We start from the raw sequence: 10,692 nt of genomic DNA, 5'->3' as shown, positions 1-10,692 counted from the left end.
ATTCCGCCATAGTCTTATGCCCTACACTCTGATACAAATGCATTTATTCATATATATTCTCCCAGACACCACAACCTCCCACCATTCACATATATTGCACATACTCCACTACAAGCTCCCATATTTTCACATGCATTTCCTTTGTTTACATACACTTATATGCTCACACATACATATATGGATATTTGAACATACATAGAAAATAGTCTAGCTGGACACAGTGGCTCACACCTGTAATCCCAGCACTTCAGGAGGCCAATACAGGAGGATCACTTGAGTCTGGGAGCTCGAGACAAGCCTGGGCAACATAGGAAGACTCCATCTCTAAAAATATTTTTTAAAAATTAGCCAAGCATGAGGGCATACACCTGTGGTCCCAGCTACTTGGGAGGCTGAGGTGGGAGGATCACTTGAGTCCAGGTGGTCGAGGCTGCAGTGAGCTGTTATCATGCCACTGCACTCCAGCCTGGGTGACAGAGGAAGACTCAGTCTCAAACAAAACCAAACAAACAACTCATATGTTGGACCTTAAACCCTAAGGTGATGGTATTAAAAGGTGGGGACTTTTGAGAAATGATTAAGTCATGAGGGTTCTGCCCTTGTGAATGAGATTAATGTCCTTATAAAATAGGCTTCAGATAGCTGCCTGGCCCTTTTATCTCATCTGCCATGTGTTCATCCCTTTTGCCCTTCTACCACTTGAGGATGAAGCAAGAAGGAGCCATCTCAGATGCAGACAGCAGTCCTTACCAGACACTGAATCTGCCAGTGCCTCGATCTTGAACTTCCTAGCCTCTAGAACTATGAAAAATAAATGTATGTTGTGTACAAATTATCTGGCCTGTGGTATTTTGTTATAGAAGTAGAAATGAACTAGGGCACCTTCACTGTTGTTCAGAGATGGAACCGATCTCTCCCTCTTTTGAATTCCCTCTGGTTTCTCTTACAGTACTCATATGCAACCCCGATCTCTACTTATTTAAGGAGCAAAGCCCAGAAATGTTAAACAACTTGCCGAAGAATTCATTGCTAGTAAGAGGAAAAGACCTGGGTTAGTGAGGTACTTATCTCATTGAGGGCAGGGATTCCATCTGATTTCTTTGTTTTCTTAGTGCCCAACACAAAACCTGGCATGTAGAAGTGGTTCAGTTTGAAAGGATGGAAAGAAGAGGGATACAAGAGGAAAGAAAGAGGAAAAGCAAACTTGCTTCTGGGATTAATTTGGTATTTGGCACTAGTTACCTTCCCTGAAAACTGTCAGACAGAGGGCACTCTGCAAAGGATCATGAACCAGACCACGTAAGGCAACCCCATCCTAATCAAACTCAGCAAGTTGAGGAGAAAGAGGCAGTAAAGGAAAGTGGAGGATATTCTAAGAGAAACAGAAAGGTTGAGAAGAGTCTGAGAAAAACAAAAAGACAGATAGATTCCTGAGGTGCAAATATAGACTTATTCAGGAGGCCGAGAAAGAGGCCAGGATGTGTGTGGTAAGAGGGATGAAGATTAGAAAAGGGCCAAAGGTTAGCCAGATTCACATTATGGCCAAAGTGCTCCATGACGAACTTGAGAAAAAGGGCGCCAGTCCAGCCCTGGCTTGAACTTCTAGGGGAGTGCAGAACTCATCCAGGATATCAGTTGCTAAATGTGAGGGGAAGGAGAATCAGGGAAATTAAGGCTCAGAGCCTCCCAGCTCAAGCCTATGTAATCACCTCTGCCCTAACTGGTATACCACAGTAGTTGAAGACAGGGGTCAACTAGCAAAGGCCCAAGGAACATTTAACTCAAATAATGACAGACTTGAGGCAGGCTCAGAGGACATGGTCAGCTCTCAATTATCCACATGCTAATAAACAGTGGATTATTCACAAGGTTTTTTGTTGTTGTTTGTTTTGAATTCAAACCTGATTTTAACCACTTCAATACACAACCTCTTCCTCCTCCTGCCACTTTCCCCAGGCAGCCAACATCCTCTGAGAGGCTGACTGTGACTCCTTCTGGGTCTTGAAGGCCTGTACCTATACCTCGCTGGAGTCAGGGTTCTCAGGGAGGAAGCTTTGGAGCACCTGATCCAAGACCTTCGCCGTCTGCCCATAGAGAACCTGGAAGGGAAAAAAGATTAAACAGTCATGGAATGGCTGAGGCTCTGGGCTCTCAGTGGGAGTAACCATAGGTGTGGAATGCTGTTATTGAGTTCCTGTCAGATGCCATAAACACCTTTTCTTTTTTTCAAGCTTTCCTCACAAACCACCCTAAAAGTTAGCATATTAACCACATTTTGCAGGTTGAGGAAACAGACTTAGAAGGGAACGTAATTTCAGCCAAAGTAATAGAGCGTTTAAGTAGGAGGTGGATTCTGCACCCATGGTTCCCTGAGTTCTAACTTCATGTTCTTGCCAATATATTTGTTGCTTCTGAAAGGCACAAGAGAATTCTTTCTTTAATTAACACATGTAGCAATGTATATTATTTCTTTCTGTCCCTTTACTTTTTTCTCTTTTTTCTTACTTTCATTTTTTTCTTCTACTTTATTTTTCTTCTTGCCAACCTTCCATTATTTTCTCTGTCTTCTTTCCTTCCTTACTTTCCATATACATTTGCTTCCTAATATGGAGGATCCTGCTGTAAGAATTCTGGAAATCAATAGCTTATAATCCCTGTTTGCCATGAGTTCCTAGTAAAGCACTTACAGATACAAATTCACATGTCCGCAAGATCACAGGGGATATAAATAAATTCACCCCACTGCTTCTAGTACAGCATAATAAAAAGAGAACTTGGGTTGGAAATCTGGGTCTCAGTCTCTGCTTTGTCACTTACAGTATGACCTTGGCAAAATCACATCACTTTCTTGAGCCTCTGTTTTCTTATCTAGAAAATGGAAACAATAAAACTTGGTCTACAGGCTTCACAAAGGAGCTTCAAGGCTGGGCGTGGTGGCTCATGCCTATAATCCCAGCACTTTGGGAGGCCAAGGCAGGCGGATCATATGAAGTCAGGAGTTCGAGACTAGCCTGGCAAATGTGGTGAAACTCCGTATCTACTAAAAATACAAGGGAAAAAAATAGCTGGGTGAGGTGGCAGGAGCCTGTAATCCCAGCTACTCAGGAGGCTGAGGCAGGAGAATCACTTGAATCTTGGAGGTGGAAGTTACAGTGAGTCGAGATCACGCCATTGCACTCCACCCTAGGCAACAAGAGCAAATCTCCATGTCAAAAACAAACAGAAAAGTTAGCCGGGTGTGTTGGCACACGCTTGTAATCCCAGTTTCTCAGGAGGCTGAGGCAGGAGAGTTGCTTGAACTCAGGAGGCGGAGGTTTCAGTGAACCACGATCGTGCCACTGCACTCCAGCCTGGGTGACAGAGTGAGATTCTGTTTAAAAAAAAAAAAAAAAAAAAAAAAAAAAAACAGACAAAACACACACACACGAGAAAGATAAGAAGATATATATAATAAAGAGTTATGTAAAGCATCCAGTCTGTAGTAGAGAAGTAATAAATGATAGCTCCTTTTCCAATATCATGATGCTTCTTGTATCATTAATTGAGCTGGAGGTGGCCTGGCATGGTGGCTCATGCCTGTAAACCCAGCACTTTGGGAGGTCAAGGAAGGAGGATCGCTTGAGTCCAGGAGTTCGAGGCTAGCCTGGGCAGCATAGTGAACCCCATATTGAAACCACTGTTGCAAAATTATAACAGAAAATTGTTACAGTGAAAGAGATCTGACCTAACCAACTCCATCTTGCTTCTAACCTCCAAACTGTCCTTGTTCATTCCTGGGTATAGGCCGAATTAACTTTCGGATGAACTTAGTTTATAGTTTAACTTTGGAACAAAGATAATAACTGCCCTTTCCCAAAACAAACCCCCTTCCTGCCTAGGGACTAGATTGTTTTCGTAGGATTAAGAAATTAGCCACAAGATTAGAAATTACGGTTTAGGGCCAGGCACCGTGGCTCATGTCTGTAATCCCAGTACTTTGGGAGGTCGAGGCAGGTGGATAACTTGAATCAGGAGTTAGAGACCAGCCTGGCCAACATGGTGAAGTCCCAGAAGGCTAAGGTTTTTAAAAGGATAGTTTGACAAGCAGAAGGTTAGGGTAAGGATACTGCTGATTGGTTGGAAATGCAATCATAGGAGTGTGGAAAACAGTCCTTGTATGTGGAGTCTACTTCTGGGTGGAGGATCACAGGGGAGTTGTTGGTCTGACTGGGGCCATGTAACAGTCAGAAATGCAAAAGTCAGTTGGGCACGGTGGCTCACGCCTGTAATCCCAACACTTTGTGAGGCCAAGGACAGGAAATTGTTTGAGCTCAGGAGTTTGAGACCAGCCTAGGCAACATGGTGAAACCCCATCTCTACCCAAAACCCAAAAAGTTAGTCTGGTGTGGTGCTGCATGCCTGTGGTCCTAGCTACTCTGGAGGCTGAGCGGGGAGGATCACTTGAGCCCAGGAAGCAGAGGTTGCAGTGAGCTGAGATGACACCACTGCACTCCAGCCTGGGTGATAGAACGAGACCCTGTCTCAAATAAAATAGAATAAAATAAAATAAAATAAAATAAAATAAAATAAAATAAAATAAATGCAAAAGCCTGAAAAGACACCTCAAAAGGCCAATCTTAGGTTCCACAACAGTGATGTGATGTTATTTACAGGAGTAACTGGGGAAGTTGCAAATTTTGTGACCTCTGGAATAATCGCTGATAATCATTTAATTATGGCTACATCTTAGCGGAATTCAGCGTCCTCTCATCCTCCTAACTTGGTGGTCTTTCATTAGTTTTACAAAGGTAGTTTAGTTTTGAGAAGGGCTATTATAATTTAAACCATAAAGTAAATTTCTCCCATAGTTAGCTTGGCCCAAACCCAGGAATGACCACGAGCAGTTTGTAGGTTAAGGGCAAGATGGAGTGGGTTAGGTCAGACCTCTTGTACTTTCACTGTCATAATTTTGTTACTGTTATAATTTTTGCAAAGGAGCTTTTAGCACCACTATACTGTAGCCTGGGTGACAGAGTAAGACCCTGTCTCAAAACAAACAAACAAACAAACAAACAAACAAACAAAGGCTGAGCTCAGTAACTTACTCCTGTAATTCCAGTAATTTGGGAGGCCTAGGTTTGTGGCCAGGAATTTGAGACCAGTCTGGGCAACAGGGCGAGACCCTATCTCTACAAAAAATAAAATAAAAAATTAGTTGGGTGTGGTGGCATGCCCACCCAGCTGGTAGGTAGGGGTCCAGTCCTAGCTGTTTTGGGAGGCTTTAGCGGAACGATCTCTAAAGTCCAGGAAGTTGAGTTTATAGTGAGTTATGGTGGCATCACTGCACTCCAACCTGGGTCACAGAGTGAAATCCTATCTCAAAAAACAAAAGAAAACAAAACAACAACAACAAAAAAAATCCCCTTTTTTTTTTAGACAGTCTTGCTCTGTTGCTTATGGTAGAGTGCAGTGGTGTGATCTCGGCTCACTGCAACTTCTGCCTCCCGGGTTTAAGCAATCCTTGTGCCGCAGCCTCCCAAGGAGCTGGGATTACAGGCACACCACCATGCCTGGCTAGTTTTTGTATTTTTAGTAAAGACAGGGTTTCACCATGTTGTCCAGGATGGTCTTGAACTTCTGACCTCAAGTGATCCACATGCTTTGGCCACCCAAAGTGCTGGGATTACAGGCATGAGCTACCATGCCAGGCCAAAAAACAAAACTTTCAAAAGCTATTTAATGCCTACTATTTCAGGAAAAGAGTCTAGGGGTTTATTATTCTAACAAGATGAGTTTTCAGTTTATAAGACCCCTTCTCCTCTATGTAAGGGATGGAAGCAGAGAGACCATGTAGAAAGGTAGTACAGTGATCCAGAGAAAACCAAGGCCCGAATTAGAAGAGCGGCCATAAGAATGAAAAGAAGAGGACTGATTAAAAAGGTAGTGGGTAGATTATGTGGTTTTGGGGGAGGGTGGCACAAAGGGTGAGGGAGAAGATGGAACAGTGGAAGTGAGTGAGGAGGTGAAGTAGTGGAGAATGATAATACTGTTACAGGACCCCACCACTTACCCAAAGTTAGCCTTTGGGTAGGGGGTTTCCTCACCATAGTCCCTTTGGGGTTTGCCAGAAACATGTTGCAGGAAAGGGGTCCAGATCCAGACCCCAAGGGAGGGTTCCTGGATCTGGTACAAGAAAGAATTCCCGGCGAGTCCACAGAGTAAAGTGAAAGCAAGTTTATTAAGAAAGTAAAGGAAGGCCCGGCGCGGAAGCTCACGCCTGTAATCCCAGCACTTTAGGAGGCTGAGGTGGGCGGACCACGAGGTCAGGAGATGGAGAACATTTTGGCCAATATGGTGAAACCCCGTCACTACTAAAAATACAAGAATTAGCCAGGCATGGTGGCGGGCTCCTGTAGTCCCAGCCACTCCGGAGGCTGATGCAGGAGAATCTCTGGAACCCGGGAGGCGGAGCTTGCAGTGAGCAGAGATCACACCACTGCACTCCAACCTGGGTGACACAGGAGACTCCTTTTCAAAAAAAAAAAAAGAAACAGAAAAAAAAAGAAGAAAATAAAAGAATAAGAGGATGGCTACTCCAGAGACAGAGAAGCCCCGAGGGCTGCTGGTTGCCCATTTTTTTCTGGTTATTTCTGGTTTTTTTAGAGACGGAGTCTCACTCTGTCACCCAGGCTGGAGTGCAGCGGCTTGATCTCGGCTCACTGCAACCTCTGCCTCCTGGGTTCAAGCAATTCTCCTGCCTCAGCCTACCGAGTAGCTTGGGACTACAGGCGCACGCTGCCACACCTGGCTAATTGTTTTTTGTTTGTTTGTTTGTTTGTTTGTTTTTGTATTTTAGTAGAGACAGTGTTTCACTGTGTTGCCTAGGCTGGTCTTGAACTCCTGAGCTCAGGCAATCCATCCTCCTTGGCCTCCCAAAGCACTAGGATTGCAGGCCTGAGCCACCGCGTCCGGCCTGATTATTTCTTGATGATATGCTAAACAAGGGGTGGACTATTCATGCCTCCCCTTTCTAGACCATATAGGGTAACTTCCTGACTTTGCCATGGCATTTGTAAACTGTCATGGCGCTGGTGGGAGTGTAGCAGTGAGGCCGACCAGAAGTCACTCTCGTGGCCATCTTGGTTTTGGTGGGTTTTAGCCCGGCTTCTTTACAGCAACCTGTTTTATCAGCAAGTTCTTTATGACCCGTATTCTGTGCTGACCTCCTATCTCACCCTGTGACTTAGAATGCCTTAGCCATCTGGCAAGGCAGCCCAGTAGGTCTCAGCCTTATTTTACCCAGCCCCTATTCGGGATGGAGTTGCTCTGGTTCACACGCTTCTGACAATACAATTAAAAATATAGGCTAGACTGGGCGCTGTGGCTCATGCCTGTAATCCCAACACTTTGGGAGGCTGAAGTGGTTGGATCACCTGAGTCAGGAGTTCGAGATCAGCCTGGCCAACATGGTGAAACACTGTCTCTCCTAAAAATACAAAAATTAGCCTGGCGTGGTGGCGTGCCTATAGTCCCAGCTACTTGAGAGGCTGAGGCAGGAGAATCGCCTGAATCTGGGAAGTGGAGGTTGTGGTGAGCTGAGATCATGCCACTGCACTCCAGCCTGGGAGACAGAGCGAGACTCTGCCAAAAACAAAATAATAAAAATAAATAAATATGTATATGTGTGTGTATATTATACATATGTGTGTGTGTGTGTATATATATATATGCTAATAGCTATAAGTGCTTACAGTGTGTCATGCACTCTCCTAAGAAGTCCTTCCCCCCTACTCCTCCCCTTCTTCTTTCCTTTCTGAGACAGAGTATCCCTCTTTCACCCAGGCTGAAGTACAGTGGCACGATCTTGGCTACATAGTCCTAAACACATTTTAGCCAACCTGTAAAATCAGAAGGACTTCACTGCAACCTCTGCCTCCCGGGTTCAAGCCATTTCCATGCCTCAGAATAGCTGGGATTACAGGCGCCTCACCATACCCGGATAATTTTTGTGATTTTTAGTAGAGACAGGGTTTTGCCATGTTGGCCAGAAGGCTCTTGAACTCCTGGCCTCAAGTGATCCACCCTCCTCGGCCTTCCCAAGTCCTGGGATTATAGGCGAGAGCCACCGCACCTGGCCAGTGCTCACCTCTTTTAATCCACATACCAGTCCTTTAAGACTATTATGCGAGCACTATTAATAAGTGCTCTTATTATTTCCATTTACAGATGAAGTAAACAAGGCATAGAAAAGTTAAGTAACTTGCTCAAGGTTTCAAATAGTAAGTGGTGAAGACAAAATTCAAGCCCAAGCTACCTGAGTGCAGATATTGAGGTTTAGATGACTGTGTGGATACTGTTGCCATGTATTGAATGATATAGGAAGAGGGCAGATTTTGGGGGAAAGTATTTTAGTTTTACACAGGTTGATATTGGGTTGCCTGCGGGATCACATGAGTGCAGCAGACAGTTGATTAAATGTGTCTGGAGTGCCACAGAAAACTGTAGCTAGAGACTTGAAGAACATCAACATATAGGTGTTTGCTTAGGTGAGGCCACAGGACTGCTCTAGGTGAACTAGGTACACAAAGTGGAGGTTGGGGTCAAGTGAGGGGGAGGGAAATGGTGAAATAAGGAAAGGGAAACAGTAGCTTGAAGATAAATTTGATTAACTTCAGGATTTCACAGACAATGCCTTGGACTTGGAGACTTTATTTAATTCACGCCCACTGCTACTGCTAGAAGTGTCCTACATCACCACAAGCCTAGGGATTCTTAGGATTCTTGAGCATGTGCCAGGACAGATCCATATTCCTTGTGGTGAGCTGAAACAATTGTCCCCCAAAATATACTCACATCCTGATCCCTACAACCTATGAATGTTACTTTATGTGGTTGAAACAAAAAGAAAAAAGAAAGAAAAACATTGGACTTCATTGTAATTAAAGATATTGAGATGTAGAAATTAGCCTGCATTATCTGGGTGGACTCTGCCACCACATGTATCCTTTGAAAGGGAGTCTGGGGGAGATTTTACAAACACAGAGGGGAAGATGGAGCAGAGAGATTTGAAGATGCTGGTCTTGAAGTTTGGAATAATGTGCTCCAAGCCAAGGAATGCTAGCAGCCACTAGAAAAGACAAGGAGTGTATTCTTCCCTAGAGCAGCTGGAGGAATCATGAACCTACCAGTACCTTGATTTCAGCTCAGTGATACTGTTATCAAACTTTTGGCCTCCAGAGCTATGAGAGAATAAATGTCTGTTGTTATAAACCACCAAGTTTGTGGTAATTTGCTATAGCAACAACAGGAAACGAACACAGTGCTCCTTCAAAATTAGCACTATTTAACACAGTTTGTCCACTAATTCCTAATTCTCAATCGGTCTCAGGCTCCATTTGCAACATATTAGACATAGTGCTCTTGTTACATGCTTTGGTCATGTTTTCTTAGAACACATGGAATAGAGAGAACTTCAGCTCTATATGGATGGAATGGGGTTAAATAGGTGTCTTTACCTGAAAAGTACTATGCAAAATTTTTAGCCTATAAACCCCAAAATGTGTGTGAATAATTGCCGCAGATCTGGCAGCTCCTCTGACTGAACTATATCTTGAGGAGTCATAGAAACCACTCCCCAGACTTCTTTGCCAGCACACTGTCATGATCCCGAAGGAAAAAGGGTATCTGGTTTCAGGCAGACACCTGGCCAACTGGTTGGCATGGCTACTTGGGACAGAGTAACTGTCAGTCAAGAACCATAGGCAGGCCAGGTGCGGTGGCTCATGCCTGTAATCCCAGCACTTTGGGAGGCTCAGGCCAGCAGATCACTTGAGGTCAGGAGTTTCAGACCAGCCTGGCCAACATGGCGAAACCCTGTCTCTACTAAAAATACAAAAATTAGCTGAGCATAGTGGCGGGCGCCTGTAATCCCAGCTACTCGGAAGGCTGAGGCAAGAGAATCACTTGAACCCCAGAGGCAGAGGTTGCAGTGAGCCGAGAATCGCGCCACTGCACTCCAGCCTGGGAGATTGGGCCAGACTCCATGTCAAAAAAAGAGGAGAGGAGAGGAGGGGAGGGGAGGGGAGGGGAGGGGGGGGAGGGGGGGAGAGGAGGAAGGAAAGAAGGAAGGAAGGAGAGAGAGAGAGAAAGAATGAGAAGGAAAGAAAAAATAAAATAAAATAACCATGGGCATACTACATCTTAGGAAAAGTTGGCTGGAGAAAGAAGCACATACAGAGGATGAACTGGGATTTGTTGCTGTAAAGCGTGAAAGTGCCACTCACAGCAATGCTGTTAAGATCGCTAGCAACAGTTCTGTCTCTCTCTCTCTCAAGTGTTACATTGGAAAATAACTTCTGCAAGAAGGATTGGGACATAGTCCTAAACATATTTTAGCCAACTTGTAAAATCAGAGGAACTTCGTAATACTGCTTTTCTCCCAGAACTCCAAAATACCAAGGAATTTTGCAGAAAAACTAAGTATACCTTGGTGGATGTTGAAACCAACATAGTGGAATGTTGGCAGAGTAAAATCCTACAATTTTCAGCTGTGACAGAGAACCTAGAGACCAGTCTACAACTCTCACTGTACAGATGGGAAAACTGAGACTAGTCTAAGTCCACACAGTTAGTTGCAAAATTTAGAGTAAAACCCAGGTCTCTAGGCTAGTATGTATGTATGTATGTATGTATGTATGTATTTTATTTACTTTT

This window comes from Macaca thibetana, chromosome X, assembly GCF_024542745.1.
Source record: "Macaca thibetana thibetana isolate TM-01 chromosome X, ASM2454274v1, whole genome shotgun sequence".
NCBI lineage: Eukaryota > Metazoa > Chordata > Mammalia > Primates > Cercopithecidae > Macaca > Macaca thibetana.
The sequence above is the reverse complement of the archived record's forward strand: the minus strand, read 5'-3'. Positions refer to the sequence as shown.